The sequence below is a fragment of the Theropithecus gelada genome, chromosome 17 (genome assembly GCF_003255815.1).
Source record: "Theropithecus gelada isolate Dixy chromosome 17, Tgel_1.0, whole genome shotgun sequence".
Lineage (NCBI taxonomy): Eukaryota > Metazoa > Chordata > Mammalia > Primates > Cercopithecidae > Theropithecus > Theropithecus gelada.
Window position 1 is genome coordinate 61,912,560 of NC_037685.1, and position 27,157 is coordinate 61,939,716.

At 42.2% G+C, this 27,157-nt stretch overlaps 1 protein-coding gene and 1 long non-coding RNA gene across 3 annotated transcripts in view; both read right to left on the reverse strand.

The window, feature by feature from the left end:
- The window catches only part of KATNAL1 (katanin catalytic subunit A1 like 1), a 93,932-nt gene extending 88,517 nt beyond the window's left edge, over positions 1 to 5,415 (reverse strand). Inside the window, exon 1 of one of the 2 annotated variants that reach the window (XM_025364164.1) lies at positions 4,827 to 5,415. The gene's annotated coding sequence lies outside the window, so the exon portion shown is untranslated. Of the gene's footprint in view, positions 1 to 4,435; positions 4,600 to 4,826 lie in introns of those variants that run through there. The other variant, XM_025364165.1, reaches the window with a different exon arrangement.
- An 8,104-nt stretch (positions 5,416 to 13,519) lies between these two features.
- Positions 13,520 to 17,083, reverse strand: LOC112611101. The gene is made up of 2 exons (XR_003116547.1): positions 16,930 to 17,083; positions 13,520 to 13,795 (listed from the first exon to the last, which is right to left on the reverse strand). It is a non-coding gene; the product is annotated as an uncharacterized LOC112611101 (long non-coding RNA).
- Between the last annotated feature and the right edge of the window lie 10,074 nt (positions 17,084 to 27,157).

Consider the following 27,157-nt stretch of genomic DNA (forward strand, 5'->3'; position numbering starts at 1 on the left):
AACATCAGAAAGAAAAGAATACTAACATATAAAGACACTCATAGAGACATAGGAATAAACGAGAATAAAGGAACAAGTTATTGAAATACAGCAAATGAAGTTATATCGTTTGTCCCTCAAACACATAAAAGCTAAGAAAATAATAAAATACATTGTTTTTTGGAGACGATTTCCTTAAAAAACACAAGAGTGTACCAAAACTACTCTGAGCACTGATTAAAATGTAACATCCTTTGAGAGAGGGGCCAGATCTTAGGTATCGTGTATCATTTGGTGCACTGTTCGACATAAAGACACGCAATAATGTTTCTTGAACTGAAATGCAAGACACATGTGTTTGATAAATGTCCATAAAATCACCATTCTAAAGAGTTCTATAATACCCTGGGAAGTAAATACAACTGGGGGTCAGCAACTAAGCATTAACTTCTTTACAAAATGCAAAACAATACTCAGACATGATTAAAAACTATAAAAAATGTTTACTAAAAACAGCTTCATAGCAAAATATTAAAAAGAATAATATTTCAAACCAAAGCTCACTTTTTAATAGGCTGCTTAATAGGAGCTTTTACAATTACTAATGGACAGAACAAAGTTACAAAAGGACTTAAAAGGTCATTTACTCCTTTGCCCTCCGTTCAATTAGGACCACAATCAAACCATACCCCAGCAAGAGAAACATATCTAAAGACATCCAGTGAAGATTAGACCACCTTTAAAAACTATTTCATTTTTTTTTTAAACTACTCTCATAATCTATGCCTTGAGTTTATCTGGCAAATGCCGATATCTCACTTTTATCAGGTATTTTAGGGCACAATTTCCCTGGGAAATAAGTATAAGTATAGTTATCACTGAAGAGTAAAACATTTAAAATAATGTTGAGCCAGGTGTGGGCACATGCCTGAAATCGCAGCCATTGGGGAGGCTGAGACAGGAAGGCTGCTTGAGCCCAGGAGTTGAAGGCTGCCGTGAGCTATGACTGCACCATTGCACTCCAGCCTAGGTGACAGAGTCAGACTCTGTCTCTAAAAAAAAATAAAATGAAATGAAATACTCTTGAGCACATTAAAATATAAGCATATTTTCATTTACAGATGTTAACTATCAGTGAAATCACACATCAGTCCAGACATGAAATACTGTCAGAATTGAAGAATTTTAGAGCCATTGGGCTCTCAAATTATCTAGTGGAACTTCCTGTTTCTTTGAAGATGAAAACAAGGCAAAAACACATTAGTATTAATGCCCTATACAATAACATTTTATAACATTAAAGGACGTTTTATTTAAAAAAAAAACATGGTTAGTCCTCAGACTCAAATCATCACTTTGTAATATAACTACTACCTGATCCACCTGCTTAATATGGTCAAGTAAAGTCACGGAACAGGGCCTTTCTATCAGACAGAATTGGCAGTCCTGCCACACTGTTAGTAAGGAAGTGGGAGAAGGAGAACTGCTGTGAGTTGTTGAGCACTTCAGGGTTTACCTCCACTAAACTGTTTCAACTTCCCAAAATCAAATAAAATAGCATTAACACCTCATATGAAATAAGGGTACAGATTTGGAGACCTGCCTATGATCATACAGAAAATAAGTTGTAGAAACAAAATCAGACAACTTACTTGCTCTCCTTATTGTCCCCTCCTTTGTTATGCTCTCTCCCAGTCCTTCTTCCTCTCTGTCTCCTAACCAGGGCCTCATTTGTAGGCTCCTCCGGCAAACACATACACACAACTCTGTTTGTTTGGTTTTGTTTGTTTTTTTTTTCTGACCCGGAATCTTGCTCTGTCGCCAGGCTGGAGTGCAGTGGTACGATCTGGGCTCACTGTAACTTCTGCCTCCTGGGTTCAAGCGATTCTCCTGCCTCAGCCTCCTGAGTAGCTGGGACTACAGGCGAGCGCCACCACACTCGGCTAATTTTTGTATTTTCAGTAGAAATGGGGTTTCACCATGTTGGCCAGGATGGTCTCAATCTCTTGATCTCCTGATCTGCCTGCCTCAGCCTTCCAATGTGCTGGGATTACAGGCGCAAGCCACTGCGCCCGGCCTACACACATCTCTTAAGTGAGAGTTCCACATCCAAACCTCTTCCTTTTTCTTTTCTACTCATTACTCCAATGTGAGCTGGTCTATTCTCCCCTGTAGCTTTAACTACTTATCTGCATGCAAACTTCTAACTCCAGCCTGCTCTCTCTGAACTCCAGACTCAAATGCATCTCCACCTGAATATCCCACAGGAACCTCAAACAAATGCTTACAACTGAACTAATATCTCTTTCACCCTAACAAAAAACCAGCTCCTCCTCATCTCAATCAGGGGGTTCACTATTACCTCAGTCGTGCTAGCCAGAAAATGAGGACTCAATCAGCTGAGAGCTCCAAATCTCTCTAACTCCCAACATCCAAACTCTATCAAGTCATACCAATTTTATCTCTTAAATATTCCCTGAATCCATGTCTTTCTGTAACTCCAACGGCTTAGTTCAGACTCTCTTTATTTCTCTACTGGACTTTGTTTTTTCCTATTATACAACTGGCTTCTCTACTGCCTGTAATCTTTCCCCTCCCAGGTCCATTCTCTACACTGGAGCTGGAATTATCTTTCTAAAATACAAACTTAACGACACCATCACTCTAGCTAAAATTCTTCAATGGCTGCCCCATGTCAAGAAAAATTCTAAACTCTGAATACGGTGCCGAGTACTTTAAGATCTGGCCTCACTCACTAATGGTGAGCATTCTGGGATCTCGTCATTCAGAACTACCTAGCATTCCCCAAATACAAAATACTCATTCTTCAATCTATCCTTTGTTCGTGTTGTGCCATCCATTTGTCCTAGAATGACTTTCCTCTTCATCACTCCAGTGAAAGCTTATTCAACTATTTTAACACAAGTTAAAAGTCAAATCATACTGAAGGCCTCCCCTGACTTCCGTAGACAGAGTCAGGATCTTTCTACTAATTGACAGAGAAAATGGTCAGTGCTTGAGATCATGACCAGACCCACCTGGGCTGAAATCCCAGGTTTACACTTGACCAACTATGATTTTGTGCAGGGCCTCTAAAGCCTGTTTCCTCATCTCTAAACATCAGTAACTACTTCACCAGCTGTTTTGAGGATTTACTGAGGAGCTGCATGCAAAATACTCCGCACAGCACCTGACATATTCAATAAATGTTACTGTTAGGTGATTATTTCCTCTGGGCTCCTATAGCAACTTGCACATATCTCTGCCACGCTATTGGGATGACATGACTGCCCATGCAGGATACAGACTATCTTTTTTCATCTTTTTATTCTCACCACCTGGCATAATGCCTGGCACATAGGTTCTTAACAAATTTTGAATGAATAAATACTTCAAACCTTATATTCGATCACATAACGCCTCAATTTTGTTTTCTACCTGTCTTACTAAACCTACTTTCCATCTCCTCCTCGTACAAAATTGCTACCTCAAGTAAAATTTACACAGGTCAACTTCATTTTAATTAAGAGAAAGTTTTATAGGATTTGTGGTCTTTTTGTTTGTTTTTAAACACACACACACACAAACTCACAATAATATCAACAATTCTCCAACTTACTCCATAAAGCAGCACATTTCCAGGATGGTTATCTACCTATTGAAAAATTTTAAAGGGTCGTCAAGGAAGGTTTTCTAAATCTGTGTCAGCTTCCTTTACCACCAAGTCTTGAGTCAACTCTAAGGACTCAAGTGTACTCCTGAACATAAAAAATATATAAATAATTAATTAAATAATTAAAACATGGTATTTTTCCTTCCGAAAACATGCTGAGAAATTCTGAATAACACTGGACTAATCAAAGAAAATAATTATTGCTTCCTACTGCTAAAAAAAGTATGTTTTTAAAAGTTACTTGTAATTTAAAACTGAACTAATCAAAGTATGTGTAGGCAGTGTTCAGGCTGGCAAGGGGGGGGTGGGGTGGAGCACCCATTTCACAACCTTGAACCTCAAGAAATAAAATGCAAAAAGGCTAAAAGTTAAAAATGCCAGATCCCACCATATAATAGCAATGACATCTTTTTATCTAATTCCACACTTAACCTTTAAACATTACGGCCCTTTGAGTAATTACCAATTGATGGGTTTAATATGCAAATACCTCTGAGCTACTTTAAAACAAACATGACTAACCCAGAAATAAACGTATCCAGGAAAGGAGAAAAGCCTGTGAAAACACGGTTTCTCGGGTCTCACATCCAATGTATGACATACATACGGTTCTGCACCGAGAGGCAGCAACCTGCGAGGGTCAGAGGCGCCGAAGACCCGAGGCCCTGCAGCTTGGGCGGCTGCTCATCCCTGAGACTGTGCAGGGCGGTGGCCCAGTCGGGGTGGGGCTGAGCGCTGTAGCTGGGGCGGTCCCAGCGACTGGGCTAGAAGCCCGAGGCTCACCTCCACTTCCCTTTCCCAACGCACAGAGCCCAGGTCCGCGACCACCCAACAGCCCTCTCAAGACAAAGAGAGATTTTTTTTTCTGTCCCGGTCCGCTCAAAGTTTATCAGTCTTTCCCGGCGGTCGGGGCCGCCGGGCTTTGTAGTTCGGCAGTCCGAGCTACCCCGCCAAGGCCGCGAGCCCGAGGAGTCACTGAACTACAATCCCCATGATGCACAGCGAGCCTGGCGCTCCCGCGCCCCTCCCAGTCCCCGCACGGGAGCCAGCGCCCGAGGAACCCCGCAGCCCACCGCCCTGGCGTTTCCGGCGGTGGGAGGCCGGGAGGGGCTATCGGCTAAAGCCCCGCACTACCTGCAGTATCGCTTGAGCCCCTGTCCCTCGGATTCATTACCTAGAAGGCGCAGGTCCGGGCACAGCCGGCGATGCGGTCCAGATGGGTTGGGGGTGGGGCGCAGGCCGCCGCCGCCGCCGCCGCCGAGTCCGTTAGTTCGCGACGTGCGTGAAGAGGCGGCGGCTGCGTAGGGTTGCCATGGCAGCCCCGGCCGCGCGGTGGGTGCAGCGCGGGAGGGAGCGCGGAGGCTGTGAGTCCGCTCTGGGGCGGAGCTTGGGACTCCAGCCCAGGTTGCCGGGGGAGGGAGGTGCAGCGGCGCGGGGTGGGAGAGCAGGGAGACGGTGACATTGAGGAGGACGTGTGGCCGACTGAGCTCTGGTCGTGCTTGATGAGCCCGCCTCCACCGCGTCCATCCCCCGTGGCGGGGCACCTTCGAGCCTGCTGTTTTCAGAGGGGATGCCAGTGGCGTCGAAGGAGGGGGCACCGGGGCGTCGCAGCGCCCTTCCCCCGCCGCCTGTCCAGGCTTCCACCGCTGGGTCTGCCCCCATGGGATGTGTGGATCCTACGCCACCTCAGTATTTTTCTGCAGTCAAACCGAACTGAAGTCTTTCGCACCCGCTTTCTCCATTCTCTGGGGAGTGGGATGGAAAGGAATCCTTCGATAAGATGGAATGCATATGGCCTTTAGGATTATTCAGGAGGTTTTAGAACTTGCAAATGGCATTGCTTTCGACTGAATTTGGATTTATGCTGTTTCTTGGGCAATCGTTTGTGGACTCTAGGATAAACAGGTTAAGAGCGTGGGCTTCTAAAACGAATTCTTAGTTCACGTCCTGCCCCTATACTTGGTAGCTGATGACCAGGGGCGCGTTTCTCACCTCTTAACGCTTTGATCTGCAAAAATGGAGATATCCATCTTGCAACTCTTGTAAGAAATACATGCATTAATACTGATGAAGCTCTATAAAACAAAGCTTAGCATTTAACAATAGCTATTAAATATTAATTATTTAATCAATAGTGATAAAAGAATAGTGGTTGGCCGTCGGGAAGGAGTTTGAGAGAATTTTTTGTAGTGATGAAAAAATTCTATAGCTAAGGGTTTCGGTTACAGAAGTATATGCATTTGTCAGAACTCTTGGATTGGAACATTTAAGATTTGTACATTTCACTGCATGTAAATTTACCTCAAAACAGAACATAAAAATGTGTTGTTATTATTATTAGAGCTATAGACTGTAATAGAAACCACAGAGATATTCTAAGCCCAATCTCTAGATTTTATGGATGAGAAAACTGAAGTCCAGAGATTTAATAGAAAAAAAAGAGGAAGGGGAGTGAATTCGTGACCTTGTCGTTTTCTGGTAATGAATATCTCCTGAAAAATTATGGTTGACAATAACAAAGCACTATGCCTGTAATCCAGCTGAGTCATCGTACCACAGAGATTTTCTTGAACTTGACTGAGTCCCTTATCCACCTTTTGTTGTTCCCCACGGACAATGTCCTCTCAAGGATTGCACCGTCACTTCTGGCTCTCAGTTCTTGCTTTTTCTGAACACTTACACTTCTCCACATATCACCTCTTAAAACTCTTTTCTCTCTACTCCTGCTGACACATAATGTCGAAATCAGCGCCTTTTCTTTGGTTGTTTCTATAGCCAACTCTTTGGAAGGTTTGGAGCAGATGAGTGGTTTTAAATTAAGGATGTAAAAAACCTAAAATTAGAAATTCCTGCTCTTAAAAGTCCTTCAATTCCTCCCGTGATATTTTTATCCACCTACCACCTACCCCCATTTTTTCATCATTACCTGTAACCTCCCACTATCGTACTGTCTCTCTGGTCCCATCTGTCCCCTCCTCTCTTCTCTCTTTATACAACACTTTTATTTTTATCTCCTAATCTGTGCCGTTATAGCTACCTACCATTCCTAAACTGTTTACCAAAGTATTTTCCTATACAAAGTAACTTCCCAAGAGAAACTCTGGAGCCAGCTATTAAAATAATTTTTTTTACATATGTATCCTTATGCTCTATTTGATTCAGTCCACAGTGTCACTGCTCAATAAATATTAAGCAGCTTAGGTACATGACCTGTTGATACGGTTTGGCTGTATCCCCACCCACCTCTCATTTTGTATCGTAATAATTCCCACCTGTCAAGGGCAGGGCCAGGTGGAGATAATTGAATTATGGGGGCGGTTTCACCCCTACCATTCTCGTGGTAGTGAATAAGTCTCGTGAGATCGGATGGCTTTATAAATGGGAGTTCTCCTACACAAGCTCTTTTGCCTGCCACCGTGTAGGAAGTCTCTTTGCTCTTCCTTCATCTTCCTTCATGATTGTGAGGCCTCCCCAGCCATGTGAAAGTGAGTCCATTAAACCTCTTTCCTTCATAAATTACCCTGTCTTGTGTATGTCTTTATGAGCAGCATGAAAACGGACTAATACACCTGTGCTTCTTACCTTCACAGTGGGTTCACTTATGAAACCCATTTTCTTACATCCATAATGGTGGTTTACTCTATTTAGTATAAATGAGGAAGCTGTGTGGTAATAGCTGGAATCTGCTGTCGAAGAAAAGAAACCAAAGTAACCATAGCTTGTACAGAAGAAATGACAGCACTTAAGAGATGAAGTCCAGAATAAAGTCTGGGTATTAAGCCAGAGGACATCCTTATAGGAACTTGAACCTGTCACCTGCAGCAGTTTGGTCACAACTCTGCATATGTAATGAGCATGTAAATAAATTCTCCTTTACTCCTGGAGAAGATGTTACGGATCTGCTATACCAGATGAACACATGTTTGTAGTAGGGATAATAGGTTCACCAGATCCATCTATCCCTGATCTGGTTTCCCTTGTGACCAGTCGCTTGTCTTTCTTTGCAAGGCAGCGGGCCAGAGTTGTAGTGCAGCCTACAGCCATGATGAAGTCTCCAAAGGCAAGGTCCCAGTGCATAACGCTCCTCGTTTTGTGAAGCCAGAATCCCAGAAAATCAGCTCAGCAGGACAGGCCACTTCCGAATGGATGACAGCAGCACAAACAAAAGTTGCTTTGCAGTGAGTTGGAGGTGGGCAGTCGCGGGAGGGAAGACCACAAGCCACCGAAGCACAGCCTTAAAATGCCTCACATGGCTGTGGACAGGTAGGAAGGAATAAGGACCAATGGTAAACCATAGTTCATTGTTTTCACCAGATACTTTGGACCTGTTCAAGTCATAGTTAAACACCCTATGCAAAAGCAAAAGATGGAGCTGAAAGTGGTAGCACATTAATCCACACAGGCAGTGTGGTCGAGAGCCACCACCCTCATTTCCAGCGCATCTGGTTTACAGTTGAGGTCTTTCCTCAGTTCTTGGAGTTCTTGGCCTCTCTAGCATTTGACTTTGCTGACCACCCTCCTTGGTAGTCCTTGACCTTGGATCTCTCCAGAGCTTTCCAACCAGACTTCACTGTGTTATTCACCAGCTCTTTTACCTGCTCCTTAAATGTGAGGATAGTTGCCAAGGTTCAGTGACTGCACCTTCTCCATTTGCAAGCTTCCGCCTCGGCCATGGTTGACGCTCCAATTTCTCTTGCTAGTTCTGATCCACAAGTTCCAGCCCTGCACAAGCAGGACTACTCTTCCTTAACTTGATCTGTTACTTCTGTTCTCTTCTCCTGAGATGCCAGCCCCTTACCCCCTAAGGTCTACGTATTCTGAAAACAAACCTTCACATGAAGCCTTTCCAGATCATTCCTGCTCAGTAGTCATATCACCCTGCTCTGTGCTCAGAATATTTCCTGTCAATCTCACTCCCTGGACAGCTGACCATACTGCTGAGTGGCTGCTCATCTATTGTTTACTCATTGGGTTTTTGTCTTTTCTCACTATATTTCAAGCTCCTCCAACGTGCATTTCTGGGTATTCTCAAAAACACCTTCATAATACCCTACATATAATAAGGGCACAATAAATGTTTTTGATTGGTAGTTCTTTTAACTTTTCCCCTTAGCAAAACCTTCTTTATCTGGTAGCTGTCCCTCTTCTACTACTATATAGGACATTTACAGCCTCTTGATATAAATTTCCCTGAAGCCTATAGAACTGTGGGTCCCCATACATGTTCAGTGGAGGAGAGTACCTTGGGAGGTAATTCCTTAAGTTGCTGTTGCTGTGGAAGGAATTCAGTATGTAAGTAGCACTGAATTGCAACGCTCAGGCCCTCTTACCCATGAAGATCTAGAACAGAGTTTTCCTCACTGTGGGTCACAGCCTATTAGTAGGTCATGAAGTCAGTGTGATGAGTCTCTTCCAGCTTTGTGATATTTAAAATGTGATAAGGCAAGGTAGTGTAGGGTAAAGTAGAATGCAGTAGAAAATGAAATCCAGAGGGGATGTGCATGGTTAGGGTCAAGTATTGTATGACAGTTACTGAGCTGTCATCTTTCAGCTTCAAACCTACCCTCTGTCCTCTGGTTTTTGGAGGTGGGGCTGGAATTGTGCAAACCACATTTCTCCTTTGTCATCTGCGTGGAGAGGTGGGGGCAGCACAGCAGGACCAGAGGAAGAGCACAAGGCTGGAGGAGAGGGAAGCAACTTGCTCCTTCCTGATGGCCTGCTATGCTTGGCAGCATCACTCCTGCCACAGACTTTCAGCCTGGTAGAGCTTCTACTTGTCTCCAGCTTCTTATTGTATCTCAACCAGCCTCATCGCATGTCTTCTTCCTGCACCCCAGAGCATTACCCGCAGCAGCAGCCAGCCAGTGTCCTCCTTCAGGAGCCTGTGCCCCAGCTTCAATGGGCCTTTCCTGCAAACCCCAACCTCCTCTCCTCCCTTTGATCTCCAGCCCTGTAGGCAGGAGCGGCTTCTTGCAGTTATAACCTGTGTGTTACACCAGTGTTCCTTTTTCAATTTTTCAGTTCTTGAACATCTGTCTAATCAATTCCCTGTGCTAAATTCTTGCTCTTAAAATACCTACTTAAGTTTCTTTTTTCCTGACTGGACCCTGACTAATATGGATTGTTAAGTAAGATGTACTTCCTGCCATAAGTGTCCATCAAAAGGGTTTAAGAAACACTGCTTTGGAGGATTGGGAGTTCTTAAATAGCCAGATGACCTGAGATGCAGCTAAGGGGCCAGTCCTAACATGCAGAGGTACTCTGGATTTCAGGTCCATGAAAAGCAAAGATCCTGTTCCACTACAGCAGTTGTCAGTGTCGGACCCCAGGCCCAGCCTGGCCTGTAGGGATCACTAGCGGTGAGCCTGCAGTCGTCCATCAGAGTTTGGCCTGAACCCATATGGAATCTGACCTCTCTCAAACATGCAGAAACTCAGCTTCTTTACTTGCTACAGTTTTACCGTTATTAGCAAGTGAGAGGAAGCAGAAAGTGAATGATGAAGAAAGCCAGGAACTAGTACCAGAGACCTCATACCGTGAAATGGAACTTGATTGAGTGGAAGAGAAGGATTTAAAAGGTAGATTTTCAAGGTATGAATTTTCTCTCTCTTGCTGCCTTTTCTCGCATGTAATCCGAAGAGATAGTAGACAAGAGGAGGAAATTAAGAACCTTATACTAATACCTAATACCTATGTTTCTGCCTTATCCAGTCAAAATGAGGTTTTTGCTCTATTTTATTCATGAGCTTACTATACTTATGCCTCAGTCTCCCATTAGAAGTAAGACTCACTTAATCACATATTCCTAATATAAAGAACTGCTCCACATTTCAGGAACTCAAAATATTTCTTACGTATGCCAAGATAAACACAAAACCTCTTGGCAGCAATTTATGAGGATTCTCCTTGCTTATGATTTTGCATTTCTTTATGCTAATTCAGAAATACGAACAGAAAACCCAGGACTTGTGGCTGTTAAGTGGATTTGTAACACTTGGAGTGTTGTGGGCACATAACTCAATGAATGAATATATAGTCATCTGTGATAGCTGGAGGAATCGTATTTTCATTGAGCACTGCAGTAAGTCATTGCAGATACTGTACTAGATACTAATACATTAGCAACACTTTTTTCACCTAACTGTTTTAGGACTTTGCGTTTGGCAGAAGAATACATAACTCAAAGTGAATTACTCAGGCAAATGTTGGCAAGAGTTACTTCATTTGTGCCATGCAAAGAATCTTCTAGTGAATTGAAAAGCATGTCACCTTCTGATTTACCCACTGAAGCATGTTACAATGTAGCTGGCATGTCACAGAGAAAGAGCAGCTTGTGATCAGGTTTTCTATTCATAGAAGACAGTGTTGTGCCAGGCAACCCCAACCACAGAACATTTCAAGTATGAATGAAAAAGGAGCAGTACAGCTGGGATCCCGTTTCCCCTTCTAAGGAGATGCAAACGCTCTCCAGGGCCCGTCCCATGTCTGAAATCCTTTCTTTTCCTATTTTTCTTAAGTCTGTTCTACTTCCACTATAGAGAATTGAGAGTGATGAGTTTTGGAGGAAAATTCCATTTCCTTTCTTCCCTCCTGTTTCTCATGCATTTTAGGTCATCTTTGTGATTTATGTGCATAAATGATACAAAATCATAAACGTTGGCTTACATGAATCGTTCCTAAATGGTTAACGATTCAAGCAAACTGTTCATCATCTTATTCTCCCTGATATTCTCTCCTTATGTTCGCTGGCCTGCCTCACTCCTTTCTCAAGTCTCACCTCAATTTTCACATTTCCAAAAAATCCTCACTGACAAGAAAGGATTCTAACAGCACTTACTCAACCTCATCTCGATCCCTTTTTCCCAAATTACTGGCTACCTGTTCTTACTGTCTGAAAGTGAAGTTAAGATGAAATAAAGTAAGTATGGCAATTACATAAGATTGGGAAGAAACATATGTTTCTTCCTTCTTGATCTGTTCTAGGATTTACACCTTCATGACAGAAAAGCATTTTAGTTTTTTTAAATTTAAAACACAAAAAAAATTATAGAGTTGCATAACAAAAAAGAAACCCTGGTACTCACCACATCCTGGTTTTGATGTTATTTTTGGATTCATGTTCTTTTACTATTATTACATATCTGTGTATTATAGGCATTACATAATGCCATTTTGCATATTTTCAAGCTTTCTATAAATGTCGTTATACTATGCTTTCTTGAGGTTGCCTTTTTAAATTCAACAATGTATTTCTGAGATTTATACATGTTAATAGATTTAGTTCACTCATTTTAATTGCTGTAACCGTGTAATACCATTCATCTATTTCCTATGGATGACTAGTTTATCCTTCACTAATACTAAAGGTTGTACAATAAACATTCTTGAGTATTTCCATATATGTATGTGTGCAAGGTTTTGGAGAGTTTATCCAAGAAGTAGAATGATAGACAGCAAAGGCGGTTCATCTTCAGTTTTCCTGGATTTCACCAATGTTCCCTAAAGTGACTGTATTCGTGTACTCTCAGAACAGCAATGTAAGAGAATTCCCACCTCATCCCATCCTGGAATTATCTGACATTTCTATTTTTGCTGGTCTGATGAGTGTGAATGTTTGAAAGTGGATTTGGGTTTGATGTAGGTGTCACTATATGAGGGTTGTCAAGTCAGGAATGTGAGGCTGAAGCTAAGGAAGTAGAGGAAGTCAAATATAAATTAGGCAGCATATTAGTTCTCTATTGCTGCATAACAAATTACCACAAACGTGCTCAAAACAACGCATACTTATTTCACAGTTTCTGTGGGTCGGGAATCCAGCCACAGTTTAGTGGGTTCTCTGCTCCAGGGTGTCTCATGAGGCTGCATTCAAGGTGTCATCCAGGGCTGGGATCTCTTCTGAAGACTTGACGTGGGAAGGATCTGCTTCCAGGCTCTCGTGGTGGTTGCCAGAATTCAGCTCCTTGCAGGTGGTCGGACTGAGGGCCTCGGTTACTGTCCTGTGCTCTCATGTTCTCTGTCCTATTTCATTTACATTTAATTCTTGAACTACTAGTAGGTGTAGCAAACACAGCCTGCAGGATGCAGTGCAGAGTACATGGTGACCTAGCCTGCTCGCTCTTCCTCATTTTCTACCTCCTCATGCTCCCAGACCTCTGTGCCTGCACATGTCCTCCTTCTGCCTATACCTACCTTCCCCTACTGTACTTGTCACCTTCCCAGCTCCTCTTTGCCCCTCAGGAATCAGCTCAGGCATTGCCTCTGGAACCCATTCCCTGACCCTGGTCTTCTCTCCGTGTTCCCCGTAGAACCCTGTGCCGCCACCATCACAGCACTGACTCTGAATTGAATCATCTGTTCACTTCTCTGTTTTCCCATGAGACAAGTTCCTTGAGAATGGGGAGTAGGTCTCCACAGTTTCATATCCCCAGCCCTAGCATAGTGCCTGACATAAAGTCAAAACCTAATAGATGTTTCTTATATGAACGATTGAATGAATGTCATAGAGATTAAAGATAGAGAAAGAAGTTCCTGACAACATTTACTGAAAATCTATTATACATAGAGCACTGTGCTGGAGAAAATTATGAAAAAAATAGTGGAACTTGACAGAGCTAAATGAAAAAAAATAGGTATAAAATGACCTGTACTTATAAATGAGGATTCTTTATATCTACAACTAAGTACCATCAGATGTCTCACTGACAGTGGATTGAATGATGAAAGTGAGATTTAAAGAACCCATTTCTTTCATCTCTTTTTCGTAACTGATTCCCTATTTTCATGTCTTAGGAGAGAAACCTCAGACATTGCTCTCCTAGCCCAGGTCTGTTCTCAAACAGAGAGGCCCAGTGTTGAGCAGAAGAAAAGGGCCGTTCAAGTGGTTTTTAATCAAGTATCCCACATGACTAATTCAGGTCCTCCAAAATAGTCCCAGGGAGCCAAAAACGAGGTAATATGACATGCTGTGGATTTGAAGGGTGGTTAAGCACACACACGACCAGTGCTTCAGATGCCGCTATGAGGCAGAAAATTCAGGAAGGCAGTAGAGGAGGGGAGTGTGAACCCAGAATGTGCTCAGTGTCTCTCCTTCAGGCGCTTTTTTGACCCTCGGAAGTCTGGTCTGCTCAGGTCAATTCTGCAACCCTGGATGTTGAATTAAAGAATAAACAAACTAGGTCACAAACAAATGCAGACTATATTAAAAAGAATATGATGCGTCCTCCTTGTTTTGGGCTTAACTTAAAATCTTAAGAGCAGGATAATAGCATTATAAATAACCTTACCTCTCTCAAACTGTTGCCTTCTCCTGCTAGTTATAATAATAGCAACAGCTTATATTTGTACCTATTTTTTGTAGTCTGTGACATGGTTTATCTTTTTTCAGCTTATTTGAGGTCAGAGCAGCCCTGTGAAGTAGGTACAAGTATTATAACCATTTTGTAGGTGAGGAAACAGGTTCACAGAGGTTATACAACTGTGGGTCACACAGCAACTGAGTAGAACTGTTTAGGATTCTAAGGTATAAGAGTACAAATTTGTTGCAAGAGAATAGCAACAAAAAAAACTTGGCCTCTAACCCCAAGGCTGCCAGCTATTAAGGTGTATGATCTTGGACATGTCATTTACCTTTTTTTTTTCTTTTTTTTTTTTTGAAAAAAAAGAAAAAAAAGACAGAGTCTCACTCTGTCACCCAGTTTGGAGTGCAGTGGTACAATCATAGCTCACTGCAGCCTTGAACTCCTGGGCTGAAGCGATCCTCCAGCCTTAGCCTCTTGAATAGCTGGGACTACATAGGTATGTGCCAACCACACCTGGCTAATTTTTTTAATTTACTGTAGAGAGAGGGGTCTTGCTGTGTTGCCCAGACTGGTCTTCAACTCCTAGGCTGAGGGGATCCTCCCAAAGTGCTGGGATTACAGGCATGAGCCACCACATTTGGCCCCATTCAACCTTCTGACCTTCATTTCCTCACTTATAAAAAATGTACATTATCAGCCGGGTGTGGTGACTCACGCCTGTAATCCCAGTACTTTGGGAGGCCGAGGAGGGCGGATCACGAGGTCAGGAGATTGAGACCAGCCTGGCCAACATAGTGAAACCCCGTCTCTACTAAAAATACAAAAAAAAAAAAAATTAGCTGGGCGTGGTGGCTCATGCCTGTAGTCCCAGCTACTTGGGAGGCTGAGGCAGGAGAATCGCTTGAACCCAGGAGGCGGAGGTTGCAGTGAGCTGAGATCAGGCCACTGCATTCCAGCCTGGTGACAGGGCAAGACTCCGTCTCAAGAAAAAGAAAAAAAAACAAAAAGTACATAATCATTCCTTGCCTCTCTGCCTCACAGGGTGCCTATGAGGACAAAACAGGTGGTCTGTGTGAAAGTGCCTCATAACTGAGCTGCTAATCCATAGATGTCTGGTATTAGCAATGTTTTCTAATAAAATAATAACAGTAATATTTGTTATAACCTCTTTACTTTGACAGTGCCTTTCACTGCAGCCATTCAGTAATTTTGCAGCTTGTTATCACCTGTATAACACCCCTGTTGCTCCCATGTCTAAAGGTGCACAAGCAGCCAGCCAGTGAGGGAAGGGGAAGCTCTTTCTTCTCAGCATGTCTTTAGAGCGGTGATTCTCTAAATTGTAGCACACTGGAATCCCCCTCACACATGCAGGTGTCTAGGTCCCACCCTGACCAATTAAAATTGAATCTGGTGGGGAGGAACTGGGCACCAGTATTTTTTTTAAAGTTTTCCAAGTGATTCTAATATGCAGCCAAGGTTGGGAACCACTGCTATTTGAGACTATTTGTACATCTTAGTGGCTGCTGAAAGTGATCACAGTTTTAAAAGAACACAGCTTATGGTTCTGGAAAAATCCATCTGCTAGTTCCAGAAATGAAGTACGTAAGTCAAATAGGTCTGAGGTCACTTGGGAAAGAAATCCAAGAGAGCTCAAACCACAAAGATTCTAAATGCCACCATCACGTAGGTAGCTGGCCCTTTTCCTGAACTGCCACTGTTGACAGATAAAATGGTGCGCACAGCGAGAGAATCTGAGCCTCCCAGCCCCATCACTGTTCCTCCACTAAGCTCCCCTTGAAAACATTCCACAGGACTTCTTATTCACAGTGGTTAGAAAATGGAATACCTCCTATTTTAAAAGAAAAAAATCTCAGAGGATAAGCACATAGCCGACGAGTGGCTGATTCTTTAATTTTCCCCATGGATAATAAGGAAACAATCATACATTATTTAATAATGTATTTTTCCATTGAATTCTGATGTGTTTACAAATTATACATGTTTTGTATGATGTTTCACTTTAGGGTTCACCCAAATAAGCATACATTTATTTTATAAATATAAATATATTATCTATTAAAATAGTTTCTAGTGAAAACATAGGTTTAGCTGTTTGACTCAAATTTCTTAAGCCATTGTCGGAAGAAAATTTCCACTAGAGTATACTAGACTGTGTGTCTTCGCGGAAGTAACGCTTCCTCATCTGTTTACCTCCGAACTCCCTTCTCCAGCTAGAAATGAAGACACAAGATAATAAAAGGATTTGACTTTTCAGTGTCCCCTTTCGAACTGGGCACCACCCAGAAGGAACATTCCCTTAACTACTCCCTTTAGAAATTATCTCAAGGTGAATTGCATGTCTCATTTGATCACTTCTTTTACAAGACTGGAAACAATTTGAATGGAGTAAACTCCTGTTACCAGACCTGGAGGCTTAAATAATGAAGAGGTTTATCTCTCATCTGAGAAGAGTTTATAGTCCACAGCAATAGCCTGGAGACAAATACTCACACCTCTGGGATCCCACAAAGGTGGTAATTAGGCAGCATTTTATTGTGATGCAGGGAGTGTGCAAAAGACAGAGCCCGGACTACTCTTAGGAACAAAATTGGCTTCCAAAATTGGCTTCCTGGAGAGCCCACAGAAGAAATCTGGCAACCTAAAAATATTTAAAGAGCTTACGACCCCCAAGGGAGAATTTCCAACTATTAAAGTAGTAAAGATTAAACATTTGCTGGGCTTGAAAAGGAGATTTTTAATGGAAAAACTCAGCAAAATACAGTTTAGATAGAGCATCTTAAAAAATAATAATAAGATTGGACCTATCATATACAGAGCAATCAAATTGGAGGCTTTATATTTTCTTTATAATGACATCAGAAAAAGGATCTAGAAATAGATCCTACAGATAACGAGCTGTTCTTTCTTCTGCGTTTGTTAGAATATAACACCTTTGTTACGCAGAGGACATGTTCTTACCATCTTGCAGGCATAAATCTTGACATGGTCGTCACAACCTTTTCCTCTGGCCTCTAATTACGATTCTGCTATGTATTTCTCAACACAGCCTACATTTCGTGTGTTTCTCGTATGAATGAGTTGCAGTGTGTGCTGTGGTTAAGCTGGTGGGCACCATGCCCAGCTCCCTCAAGTCTGGCTTTCTGACCTTGCCAGTGACTTCACCTCTTTGTGCCTTAGTTTCTGTGGCTGTAGAATGGGGATGATAATAGCACCAGTCTCTGTATGTTGTCAGGAGGATTAAGGCAGTTACTACACAGCATAGCACTGAGGAAAGTACACAGCACACAGTAAAAACACAATAAATATTGGTCATTATTATCACTGCTCTGCATTTCCTTAGTGCCTATAAAAATAGCATATTTTTAAAATAAAAAACAAGATACATGGTCTAACAAAAGATGGTTTTCAGATTCATGGATTTATGTGGAAAGTCTCAATAAGACATTTAGTTATACATTAAGGTATCTTTTTTATTACTATAATTACTTATAATCCTAAAATCCAAGAAGTATTCCACAGCATGGTCCCTGACCTCAAGCAGTTCATATTCCACTTGAGAGACAGAACATATGCCCATGAACTATTAAACACAAATCCAAAGCAGTTCATGATTATGTACAAAATGAGTAGTTCAGATTGTAAAAACTACAAACATAGGGAGAGGGAATTCTGAGGGAGTGAAGTCTCCATTGTGTGCATGAAGTTGATAGAGAACTACATTTGGACCATGAAAGGTAAGGAAAATGAAGGGATTTTCCAGCAGGCAGGAAGACATGAAGGTAAGAGCAAGTCAACAGAGCCATTCATCTACCACAGGTGATTTGCCTCTGAAATTAGGTGAGATCGGTGGATGACACAGGTTGAGGGCTTCCAATGCCAGAGGGAAGATTCTGACTTCACCCTGAGAGTCTCTGAAGTTTTGTTAGTTGGAAAGTGACATAAACCCAGATGCGTGCAAGATAGGTTTATATGGGGAGAGACAGGAAGCAAGGAGACACGCTGATGGTTTTTAACAATAATCTAGGTATAACTCAGACACAGCCTACCAGGGTGGGGACATTGGGAGTACAAAGGAAGTGACAGACAGCTGTGAAAGCATGACAAATACTCATCCCCTTCATTCCATTCTCACAGCCCAAATCCTCCCAGAGCAGCATTGCTATCTGAGCACACCAAGCCAAGTTCAGGAGCGCCAGATGCCAGATGCACCTCCAAGGTTTTCCAGCGTCCTTGTGGACAGTCTTATCCTGATTCCCATTTACTCCCGCTTGTCTTTCTATCATGTGTACCCAATAGATTCCAAAAATAGAAAATCATATGTTTCTCTCCTTCTAAAAGCATGTAGTACTTTCCAGTTGTGTGGGCTTTCTAAAAACATTTTTATTCATATTGATGAATAATTTTAAATTAATAAGTCATTAGTAATTTTGTAGTTTTAAAAGTTAGACTGGTGTACACTTTAATTGGGTGCAGCTTATTGTACCTATATCAGTCCTCAAAAAAGTTCATGAGAAAAACAATAGGTTTAATGATTGAGGATACAGACAGGTGGCAATTATTTGAAAGTCAAGTTAAAGAAGCTCAATTAGCCAGTTACCTTCGTCCCCAGGCATTAACTACTATGGTCTGGAAGTTCATTTGTTATATGCATGATAACATATACTGTGACACGGGATCGTTTCTTATGCAAGATTAACAAAATGTAATACGCAGAACAACCAAGTTCTATTTCTGTGAGGACGGGGACTTGAAACTACATATAACTGCTTTTACTTGGCACCTCATTGGAGTAGCCTTGGATGGTAGCTCAAAGTGATGATTAGTCTAGATAACCCCTTAAAATGCCTTTCAACTCAGCAAGTAACATATGGATTAGTGTTCTCTAATCCATATGTTTAGAGTTTAATAATGGAGATAGCAGCATGTAGAGAAATGTGATTTAAAGAGTGGTCTCCGGATTGGCAGCATGGGTGTCACCTGGGAGCCTGTGTTAGACATTCTTGAGCTCCACCTGCCTCCTCCCAAATCAGTGGGGATGGGGCTAGGAATCTAGCAATTGTGTTTTATATCAGCAATGGGGAAGCTCTGTGTGTGCACGCCTGTGTGTGAGCCGTAGTCCACACGGGGTGGGAAGCAGAAACATAATGAAGAGTCACATGGCTAAAAATAAGATAGATTTAGTTGATTTTTATAGTAATAGATATGGAATAGTCCTCTAATTATTTTTAGATTTTAGACTTACTATTTCCAGTCGAAAATCAACAACAGTTAAATATATACCATAAGTACTGTCTTACAGTAATTCCTGGGAAAGGAAGAAAGAAGATAAAGAGAAGGTAGTGAAAAAGAGTAGGAAGAATTAATTTAATTGACATATTGATCTAAGCACTCAGAAACAAATATGTTACTCTATGATTAATACTGCTATCATTTGGGGGAGTGAGAGTACCCTTTAAATTAAAAATGGTTCCAACAGACTTACCTACTTTTTTTTTCTCTCTCTGTTTAAGACGGAGTCTCAAAGACGGAGACACCCAGGCTGGAATGCAGTGGTGCAATCTCAGCTCACTGCAACCTCCGTCTCCCAGGTTCAAGCAATTCTCCCTGCCTCAGCCTCCCAAGTAGCTGGGATTACAGGCGCTTGCCACCATGCCCTGTTAATTTTTGTAGAGATGGGGTTTCGCCGTGTTGGCCAGGCTGGTCTTGAACTCCTGACTTCAGGTGATCCTCCCACCTTGGCCTCTCAAAGTGCTGGGATTACAGGTGTGAGCCATGGCGCCCAGCCCTTATCTACATTTTTGTAAGCACACATATTTCTGAAATGCGTTTGTTCCTGGAATCTAATCCCAGCGGTTAGTCTAACCTCCCACACATTGCAGGAACCCCTGGTCATTGTCTCTGGAAGGAGTCACACAGCCTCTGCTTCGGCGTCTGTCCTGTATGCTGCCTTACAAACCTTACAGCCACCCTCATGCTTTGCATCTGTCAATGTGGACTCTCCTTCCTTGGGTGCCTTGCTCTGCATGGTTCAGTGCCTTCAAATGTGCTCTTCTACGTGAAATTTCCTGCCACTACTTATCTACCAGGAAAACCCTACCCGACCACCAAGCCTCAGCTCAAATGCTATATCCTATGGAGCCTCCTCCAGGCAGATTTAATGGCTTCTTCTCCTGGACCTCCCATAGACACACAACTTTGTACACACATCCATTATAACCACTGTCTTCTCTCATTGCATATGCTTATTATGCTCAAATTCATCTCCCCACTAGACTAAGTCCCTTGAGGCCAGGAATGATGTCTTACCTTTGCATTCTCAGCAGCTAGTCTATTGTCCAGTAATAAAGTATTACTTAATGAATACATCGAATGAATGAATGTATGAATAAATGATACCCAAACAAAGTTCCACAGGAGCCTAGAAATGGGAGCTATAACCAGTGACTGGCCACACTGAAGAAGCAACATTTGACTTCGTATTGAAGAATAAGTTTGATTTTGCTTGGCAGAAAAAAAAAAGGGAGAGGACTATAAGCGGAAGAATAACAAGAACAAAGGCATAGGAGTAGGCAAATCCGTGGTCTTCTCAGAGAGCACCTCATGTTACAGGTCCAGTGGAAGACAGACATGAAAGAGGATGTTTGGGCCAGAGTAATGTATGTGCTAAGGAGCCGTGGGCCTTATTCTGGACATAATAAAGAACCACGAAAAAATTTTGAATAGGGAAGAGACATGACCAGATACATGAGTTGATTGGAGATTGGTTAGAAGGAAATTGCTGTGATCTGGGCAATTGAAGTAAGTGAAAGCCTGATAGAGTTGCAGCCACAGTAGGAGGAGGAAAACCAAGTAAATTTGAGAAGCATTTTGGAAATAGGATCAAGCTGACTTGGCAACCAGTTGAATGTGGGAAGTGAGGAACCAGTGAAGCTGAAGCTTGGCCAAGCTTTCTGACCTGGCAACTGAGTGAACGCTCAGACAACACCACCTACACGTGTATCGTCTTCACAAGCAGATTGCAAGCTCTGAGAGAGCAAGGCCCTTGCTCTTGGTGTATCCTCTCCATCTCTTGCAGCTCCTAACACTGACCGTGCATTCAGAGGTTCCTAGTAAACGTTTGTTGAAAGAACTGATGATGTCAAATATGTCAAAAAGGAAAATGTAATACAATGTCTTTTTTCAGAGACATTTTTAGATTCTCAGCATGTTTTTCCACCACAAATGAATTCACAACTGTGTCAACTATATCACTCAACTTGTACACCCACAAAAGTGACCCATTGTTGCACAAACTGAAATGTCCTTTAAGATTGTGTGTGCTGGGGGAGGACAGCTCAACGGTTGGTATTTTTACTTTTTTTTTTTTGGAGAGAGGGCTATGATATTTTTGGTCCTCTGAAAATGGATCCAAAACAATAAAACAAGCTTAATGTTTTCCTCTAGTGGAAGCAAAGAAAGCAAACCTACTACAGGTAAATTGAAATCTTCAAACAGACCAGTAACACATTGCTGAGACATTCTTGAGATAATGGCTTTAGTTAGACTGGGGCCACAAATCTTTACATTTCTCCATTCTTCTGGTGGGGACTAATGAGATTTTATGGTGGGCAAGCTGTTTATCCCTTGGGTGACGTTGGCATTGGCGAGCACTTCTACATCTTTATCAATCAAGGGTTTTCTGCACTGCAACTTTTTTCCCCCCGTAATGATTGCCCCAGCCTGGATCACAATAGTTACAACATGTGAGAACCTCATTCCTTTTCATCAGCACTCCACCCATCCCCTTCTGTTATCTAGATCTAATCATGTATGTCCTACTGTCACATTACTCCATAACAAGGGGCAGGAAGAAGAAATGAATAAAAGGAAAAGAAGAAAAAGTTTAGATGGTACCTGCAAGTTGATGCAAGGCCGACAGCTCCATGTCTAGAATATTATATTTGCCCAATAGGACAATAGGTCGGCTGGCAAGCTGTTACCTACAATACTGTATCTGCTGAACAGGCGGAAAGAGCTCACTTCCTCTGCAGTGGTTTAGGAATAGGAGGAGGTGACCACCACTCCAGTTTGGGAACAAGGATTTGGTTCCCCCTTGTAGCTTTCATATTGCCTGAATTCACCTGCAATGTCTGTTTTTCATATACACATAAACATACAAACTCACATATTTAACCATTGCCATCATAAACTCTCAGGATGATGTATCCATTCTACCTTTGTAACCTGGAAAATGTCGCCAGATCTCAGACCAAGGAGATACTGGGGAAATGGCTCTGCAAAAATCCAGGAACGGGTTTTGGTTCTGGTTCTCCCATTGAATATATCCATAACACCTGGACAGAATGCTTAGGGCAGCTGCTTGACAACTCTTGAAGAAGTAAACAATAGCAGGTAGATTGTGGAAGAAAACCAGATTCAAAAGTATCGCCAATTGACTGTGGATTTACCATGTTTACCCTGTATTCCCTGGACAGGAGTCAAGGCAGCGTGAAACCCGGAAGTCAGCATCAGCGTGACGGAGAGTTCCAGCATAAACCTTCTAGTCCAGGCTCACGGTGAGAGAAGAGTCTTCTGGCAGTGGCAGCCACAGCATGGAAGGCCCGCAGCACAGAATTTGTTGTCAAAGCGAGACCTTCCTCTTCGGTCAAAGGAACCATGGCCCCAAGAGCATGCTTTTCTTTTCTCTGGGCTCCCACCACTTGGTCCTGGACAGGGGCAGAGTCACAAGAAGTGCACAGAAGAGCAGGGTGATAAGGCTCCAGCCTTCTGGATGGATAACCAAAAAGGTGAATCCTGGGAAACTAGAAAGTGCAAGGGAGATGGCAGAGAGAAAGGAGCTTGGGAAAACAAACCTAGACAGTTATTTGCTGGCTTTTGGGCACACCCTTGACCTATGCATGCTTGGATTTGATCACAAACATCATTAACAGAGACTTTGAGAACTGAATTAACAGCTATGTCACTATCTAGGTCCCATCCTGACTGTGAAATAACAGGCACCCAGGAGAACTGTGAAGAGGACACAGTGACTTTGAAAATAGAACTGACATTGCAACCACAACCACAGAAAGCTGATCAGAACTTGCAGTCTAAACCAATTGTGTCAGTTGCCTGCTAAAAAAATAAATGAACAAACCTGTACAGGATTTAAACAAGACCTAGTGTCTCATAATATATTTAAAATGTTCATGATATGCTCCAAAACTACTCTGCACATGAACCAGGAAAATCTCAACTCACGAGAGAAAAGACAATCAATGGATGTCAATATGAAGAAAACACAAATGTGACAGTTATTTGACAAGAAATTAAAGCACCTATTATAAAAATGTTCTAAGAAGTAAGAACCAACACTCTATAAAGCTTTAGCAAAGAGAATAAAGATTGATTTAAAAAAAAAAAAAAAAACCCAGAACTTCAGGGTCCTGTGAAACAATTCCCCAAAAGCCTAATATTTGTGTCATCAGAGCCCCAAAAGGACAGGAAAAAGTGTGGTACATAAAAATACTCAAAAAATAAAGACTGGAAACTTCCCAAGTGTGGCAAAAAGCACAAACCTATAGAAATTCAGTGAACTCCATACAGGACAAACCCAGAGGAACCTATGCCCAAACACATTCTAATCAAACTGCTAAGAACTAAAAACAGCCCCCCAAAATTATTAAAACAGTCAGAGAAAACCAACACACTATTTATAGAGAAACAATTAAATGACTATGGAATTCTCATCTAAAACAATTGGAGGCAAGATGGTAAAATGCTGAAAGAAAAAAAATTTTCACCCTAGAATTCTATATTCTAAGAAAATATCCTTCGGGGATGAAGGTGGAATAAGAACATTATAAGATAAATGAAAAATAAGAGAATTTTTGGCAGCAGTCATGCTGTAGAAGAATTACTAAAGAAAGAGCTACAGTTACCTCGTGTGAAAGAAGCTAGACTCAAAAGGTTATGTACTGTAATGATTTGATTTATATAGCAGTTTCAAAAAGATAAAACTATGGCAACAGAGAGTAGATCAGTGGTTGCGAGGGGTCAGGGGTGGGATGAGGGTGTGATTAAAATGGGATAGCATGAAGAAACTTTAGAGTGATGAAGCTGTTCTGCAACCTGATTCTCTACACTCATTAAAAGGCGTAGAATTCTACACACACCCAAGGTCAATCTTGCTGCATGTTAATTTTTTTTAGGCCAATGAACAAGAGATGTTGCTGCTAAGAACCTTCTAGTCTAAATAATACTTCACCACCTTCCTTGGACACCTGCTTGTGAAGGTCATTGACAAGGCCAATGTCCGGTTGTTTCTACTGCCCTTGAGTGCGCAGCTCACAGCTGAACGTACGCTCCCCACCTGCCCCACTGCCAGTTCAAGCTCAGAAAATATCACTGGTTTGAGCTGAACAATGAATGAGAAGGCAAGAGGCATTTTCTACAAAATCTGTAAAGCTCACCTGCCTTCGCCCCTCCTGAGAAACAAGATAAGAAAAAAAATAATTGAACTTAGGAGGATCGGGACTTATGTATCTAGGTGTCACCTCGTCATTGAGCACCCACTTCTGAGTTTCCTTCCTAGCTGCTGCACCCCAAAATGTGCAGCAAAGCCCCAGCAGGCCCTGGAGCCCCTACCTGCTGCAGTCCCCTACCACTCCACTGATGTGTAAAGTATTTCTCTTGTAGCAGATACCCTTTTGGTCAAAGTAATAATTCTCTTTTTGTATCAGGTGGTTGGTATTATTTTTGCCCTTGGCAGACCCATAAGAGGAAAAGGGAATCGCACGTTTGCAGGAGAAGGGATAAAATAAAAAATAAGAGCTTAGGCATTGCTCTAATACTGCGGTTCTGCATTGTTTAAAAACTGTGTGTGTGTGTCCAGGCGCGGTGGCTCACTCCTGTAATCCCAGCACTTTGGGAGGCCAAGGTAGGCAGATCACGAGGTCAGGGGATCCAGACCATCCTGGCCAACACGGTGAAACCCCGTCTCTACTCAAAATATACAAAAACTTAGCCGGGCGAGGTGGCGGGCGCCTGTAGTCCCAGCCGCTCGGGAGGCTGAGGCAGGAGAATGGCGTGAACCCGGGAGGCGGAGCTTGCAGTGAGCCGAGATCGCGCCACTGCACTCCAGCCTGGGCGACAGAGCGAGACTCAGTCTCAAAAAAATTAAAAAACTGTATTTGTGTGACTGTTTCCCCCTTAAGGCAGGCATTATGCCTTACTCAGTTTTGTGTCTCCAGGGAGCTGCACAGTGATAGACACGTGGAGGCACCCATAGAGACGCAGGTGGTAAATGAGTGAATGCATGCACCCATGGCTGAATAAATGACCCATGTGACTGATACAATTCTGCAAATACAGCAGATGCCCAAGTGGGTCTCTTGCCTCTGACAGCAGGCAAAGGTGGTGGCAATCCAGTGGCCTAGAGAGGGCAGGGCGCCAATGGAGGGCTCCAGTCTGGTAACAGGAAGGCAGGAGAATTGGGCCACAGCAGGCACCTCATCCCACTGCCCCCCTGCCCCATGGATTGGCACAAGCAGTCCATCTCTAGGATGAGCAGAAGGAAGGAAATCACAACAGAAAACATAGTCCTGGTGAGATGCTCTCAGGTCAATATTCGAACCAAAATATCACTCCTCTAAAGTGTTTCCTGTTCCATGAGATGCTCCTTCACATAGTGTCCCCTCCTCAAACACGTTTAACAAACACTCTAGGCTGTGTCTCCTTCTTAAAGATGCACATATATATTTGCTTGTTAAATCCTCTGGAAAGCCCCAGAGTAAAGAAATGTTTAATTTTTTAATATATAGTTGAGGTAGAATGAACATATGCACAGATCTTGTGTTCAGCTCAGTAATATTTGAGAGTTTAATGCTCAATTTACTACTACTCAAAATAAGATGTAGAACATTTCCACCACCCCAGAAAGTTTCTCCATGCCCAATTCCAGCCAATCCACTGTCCCCACTCAGAGACAACCACTGTCTTACTGCTCATCAACGTCATCTGCCTTTGCTCATTCTTGAACTATGCCACATGTATTTTTGTGTGACTTGCTGCTTTTGCTCATGTGAGATGGTTTAGTTGCGTCAATGCTGTCGTGTATATTAGTAATTCATGTTTTTATTGTTGAGTTGTATTGCATTGTGTGTGTAAACAAATTATGACAGATTATATACATCTATATTGTAATATATAGAGAGATTCCATATATACATATCTCATAATTTGTTTATCCATTTTCCTGTTGGTAGACATTTGGGTGGTTTCCAAGTTTTGACTATAATGAATAAGGCTGGTATGAACATTCTTATGTAAGTCTTTTTGTAGACATATGTTTTCATTTTTCTTGGGTAAATATGTAGAAGTGAAATTGCTGGGCCATCGGGTATATATGTTCAATGTTATAAAAACTGCCAAACAGCTCTCCAAAGTGATTGCACCTGTTTAACTTTTTAAACTTGGTATTTCCTTTATTCATTTGACCACAGGGCCCCACAGATCTGTAAAATGAGCAGGTTGGACTAGACAGCTTTTAAGATTCTTTCCAGCTTTATGCAGTGAGAGAGGCCAAGGCATTCAGGGGTCGAGTGGATCAAGGGCAGGATTTGTCTTCTTTCATAAATCTTATAGGCCAGAGCAGATGACACGAAACCCAGAATAACCAAATGTTGGGAGTAGGAAGATAGAAAACATTGCTGAGTCCAGGGAGTGGAAAAGAGGTCCTAACTAGCAGGTAGTCACCTGGACAGAGGCATGAAAGAGGAAATATTTAAGCCAGAGGGAATCTGAGATACCAGAGATAGAAACAGTTAAAGCAGAAACCACGGTATATAGAAGACTCCGGCAGTGTTTGAGAAGTTTCTTTGGTCCAGGGGCATCAATAATGATAAGACATTCAGAAAAGTCTTCAAGATGACTGTTTTCAAAAACGGGGGTGTTGTAAAGAGGATTTGGGCACAACTGAAAATAATGTATGGTAAAATTGTTTTCATTTTCAATTTATTAGGAATTTTAAGTTTTAAATGACATATTACTGTTGGGATATAATTCTCTGTGAATCTCTTGCATTTCTGTATATGTTTTTGTTTTTGTTTTTGTTTTTATTTTGAGGGAGGGTCTTGCTCTATTGCTCAGGCTGGAGTGTAGTGGTAAGATCTCGGCTCACTGAAACTTCCACCTCCCTGGTTCAAGC